This window comes from Salvelinus fontinalis, chromosome 26 (assembly GCF_029448725.1).
Source record: "Salvelinus fontinalis isolate EN_2023a chromosome 26, ASM2944872v1, whole genome shotgun sequence".
NCBI classification, from domain to species: Eukaryota; Metazoa; Chordata; class Actinopteri; order Salmoniformes; family Salmonidae; genus Salvelinus; species Salvelinus fontinalis.
Genome location: NC_074690.1, coordinates 986,209 through 990,892, shown reverse-complemented (window position 1 = coordinate 990,892; position 4,684 = coordinate 986,209).

Below are 4,684 nucleotides of genomic sequence, written 5' to 3'. Positions count from 1 at the left end.
CTTCCTGTGTGACTGTGGACTCATTACTCAGCGAACAGCTGTTTCATATCATACACATATTGTACTTTCATTTAAGGTGCAATCTGGGATTCCAACAATAACGATGTGGTCACCCCAACAAACTTAAGGTTTCTCCTGTTTTTTGTAAACAGCTGAGGGATGAGGCTGGAGAAATGTAACTACTATCAAATTCATAGACCTTTAGGATTGATTGGGATTCTCATTAGCCAAGTGGCAACAGCTAGTCTTCCCCCCTTCCCCCCTGTCTGACAGATAACAAAGACATTTTTTTGAGAAAAAAACTTTACAATTGACAGACAGTACATTTAAAACGTTGACATGAACAAAACAACTAGGTGAGAAAGAGAGGCGTTGTTTAAAAATTAAAAAAAACTTTACTTCCACTATAAATTGTAAAGCACCCTTTACTGGCTCTAACAGCCACCCAATCAGTTTGCTTCATGTTCTCAGTAAACTGATGGAGGATGTCGACATATATAACAAATGTGGATCTAAAAGAATAAATAAATAATAATAATCGAGAAATAATCAAAATTAGCATATTGATGACATTGTGGCCTTACCCAGGCCTCCTTTAAAACAGTTTGTCCTAGGTTTCTAGAGAAATCACTATAGTATAGTAATCTGAAATGCAGTGGAAAAGGGAAGCAACCGGGAGAATGATTTAAATGTATCAACTTTAAATAATCAAAAGTTTAATTAATGAATATTCATAAATCAAATAACTTTACATAAATAGGAAATTAATCTCTGATTGAATTTTCACTAAATAAGAAAATATAATTGACCTTACACAAAATACCAAAACACAATTCCTTATTTGAATCTCAGCCATGAACACAATAACAACTTTCACGTAATGTTCAAGTCTCGTTTAGCAAAGCATCAGCTGCTAATAGAACCATGACAGTGTATAACTATAAAACTAGCCCTGTGTCACGATCGCGTGGGAGTGAGACGGACCAAAACGCAGCATGTGGAAAATAAGCCATCTTCTTTTATTATAGAAGAAGGCAAAACGAAACAAAACACTTACAAACTAACAAAACAACAAATGACCGTGAAGCTATAAACGTAGTGCACATACACAGGCTACAAACGTTCAGACATAGACAATTACCCACGACAAACTAAAGCCTATGGCTACCTTAAATATGGCTCCCAATCAGAGACAACAGAAACCAGCTGTCTCTAATTGGGAACCCATTCAGGCAACCATAGACTTTCCTAGACAACTACACACAACATAGACACAGCTAGACAACTCTACTAAACATAAACACACTACTCTAAATAAACCCCCTAAACCTTACAATCACCCTGGACACTACAAAACCCACATAAATTACCCATGTCACACCCTGACCTAACTAAAATGATAAAGAAAACAAAGAATACTAAGGCCAGGGCGTGATACCCTGTGGGATACAGTGCATCAGCACGAGGCACCAGTATAAAAGGCTGCTAACATGACAGTGTATAACTATAAAACTAGTTAGCTAACTAGCCAGCCAGCTGAAGTGAGCTAGTAAACTTCTTATGGCTGCAGGGGCAGTATTGAGTAGCTTGGATGAAAAGGTGCCCAGAGGTGCCCAGAGTAAACTGCCTGCTCCTCAGTCCCAGTTGCTAATATATGCATATTTTTATTACTATTGGATAGAAAACACTATTGGATAGAAAGTCATGAAGCGCGTTCACTAAAAGCAGATGAAATGTCAAAAAAGTTCCGTAACAGTCAGTAGAAACATGTCAAACGATGTATTGAATCAATCTTTAGGATGTTTTTAACATAAATCTTCAATAATGTTCCAACTGGAGAATTCCATTGTCTTCAGAAGTGCGATGGAACAGAGCTCCCTCTCATGTGAATGCGCATGTTCAGAGCATGGTCAGCTCATGACAGACCTTACTCATTCCCGTCTCCTTCGGCCCCACTTCACATTAGAAGCATCAAACAAGGTTCTACAGACTGTTGATATCTAGTGGAATCCGTCGGAAGTGCAAACGGACCCATATCCCACTGTGTATTCGATGGGCGATGAGTTGAAAACCTACAAACCTCAGATTCCTACAAACCTCAGATTTCCAACAACCTTTTAGGATTTTTTTCTCAGGTGTTTGCCTGCCATATGAGTTCTGTTATACTCACAGACATCATTCAAACAGTTTTAGAAACTTCAGAGTGTTTCATATCCAATAGTAATAATAATATGCATATATTAGTATCTGGGACAGAGTAGGAGGCAGTTCACTATGGGCATGCAATTCATCCAAAGGTGAAAATGCTGCCCCCTATATCAAAGAAGTTAACAGGATTGCAGCCATAAGAAGTTCAACAATGAACAAAGTGCCAACACTGCCTAACATTAGGCTCTAACTAGAAAAGCAAACAGCTCTGGGAATAACACTCTCGGTAGCCGATGTGAGCAAGACCTTGAAACTTCTTATTGCTGCATTCCCGATATGATTTGACAACAGCCAGTGAAAGTGCAGGGCGCCAAATTCAAACAACAGAAATCTCATAATTAAAATCCCTCAGACATACATGTGTCATACATGTGTCTTATACCATTTTAAAGGTAATCTTGTTGTAATCTTGTTGTTAATCTAATATTGTTGTTAATCCCACCAAAGTGTTCGATTTCAAATATGCTTTTCAGCGAAAGCACCACTAACGATTGAGCCAATCAGTTGTGTTGTGACAAGGTAGGGGTGGGATACAGAAGATGGCCCTTTGGTAAAATACCAAGTCTATATTATGGCAAGAACAGCTCAAATAAGAAAAGCGAAACGACAGTCCAACATTACTTTAAGACATTAAGGTCAGTCAATACGGAACATTTCAAGAATTTGAAAGTTTCTTCAAGTGCTGTCACAGAAACCATCAAGAGCTATGATGAAACTGGCTCTTATGAGGACTGCCAAAGGAAAGGAAGACCAAGAGTCATATTATAAAAAATAAAATAAAAAAAAACATTTTTTAAAGGATTTGTATTAGTCTTGACAGTACAGTGGCACATGTAGAGAGGGAGACAGATAGTCGGAGCACAGAGTGTGGCCGACGGGTGTCTTCAACACCTGGTCCAGGATTAGATTTCTACTCTGGAACTAAGGAGTAGACTCAAGTTAGAGAATAGTTGTAAACTTGTTGTAATGTGCAACATCTGGTCAGGTTTCTCTGTGCTGTAGGAAAACAAGTGAAAGGTGAAAGTCCATAAGAGTCTCATGGTGGAGGTGCAAGACTCCATTCTCAACAAGAACACCTTAAACCTCTACCAGATCTACATCGCCTATAAGGACAGGTATTTATTCATATTCATCCATTTACATTATATCTAATAGTTTTACACACAGTACAACACATTGATTCCTTAAAGTTTGCTGTAACACAATGTTAGCAACCTAATGTTGTCTTCAATTGCCCTCCATAATGATACTGATCACCTTCAAATTGTAGGTTACTCATTAATGGAATCTATTGCAGCCAAGTTGAGATATTGCTGTTTTGGATTGTATCTGAAGCTAGAGGTAAGAAGACACTATAATGGTGATTGCTGAAGGATTTCTCTTACGGGGTCATTTGAAGTGTTTGGTCCCTCTAGTGTCCAATTAAGAAATCAGAGCAAATTCAAACTAGTTATGTTCTAAGAGAGTGAACAATGGGAAGTTTACTCAGAGATCTACTGATCTATCTCCCCATGCAGAGAGTCCTCGAGTATCATCTCCTTCTACAGGTATGTTTACCACAGACAGTGTACAGATACACTCACAGCCAATGGGACTGGAACAAGATTATATTATAAACGACCACTAGGGGGAGACATCCACCACATATTTTCTCTCTTCCTTGGATGCTCACACTTCCGTCGTAGAGAGGAGTCAGAAGAGGAATGGGGAGAGATGGGGATGAAAGAAAGGAGAGAGGAGAAGAAGAGAGGATGGGGGAGAGTAGATGGTGGAGTAGAGAGGATTTTGTTGCAGAGGTTTGGTTCTAGAGAAACAGAGCCTGCCAGTCCACACCTGTCCCTGGGTTAATCTCATCAAAGTTAGTTATTCATCATCACGGTAGGATAGCCTTGGACTTCAATTGCTCTTTTGTTCAACTGTGAAATCACCTGCCATTATTTGTTGTTGTTGTTGTTGTTTCTTTGCCTTTTAAGCAACAAAAAGAAAGAAAGAAAGAAAGAAAGAAAGAAAGAAAGAAAGAAAGAGAAAGAAAGAAAGAAAGAAAGAAAGAAAGAAAGAAAGAAAGAAAGAAAGAGAAAGAAGAAAGCAGGAGAACAAAAGCTCAGATCTCAAAGGGACAGATTTGAGTCTTGGCAGGTGACTGACTCCAACGTGTTGAACGGCATGTAAAGTGTATTTTAGCTGGAAGAGCTGGGGACCTGCACACTGTGGGGAAAACAAATACATTCAAAACTAAGGCTTGAATACCTAAATAAAGATGTTTATTAGAACATCACGGTGCCCTAGGAAATCAAGAAATAATTTACTGCAATTGTAAACCCCATGCTGTGTAAAGAAACAAAACTGTGGAATAAATTGCCTTGTTCTCTAGTCATCAACTAAGATGTGGTATCAAACTGTGTTCAAGCACTGTAATCCAATTGAAAATAACTTAAAGTAGAAATTACAATCAATTTAATGGGAGACTTTTTTCAAA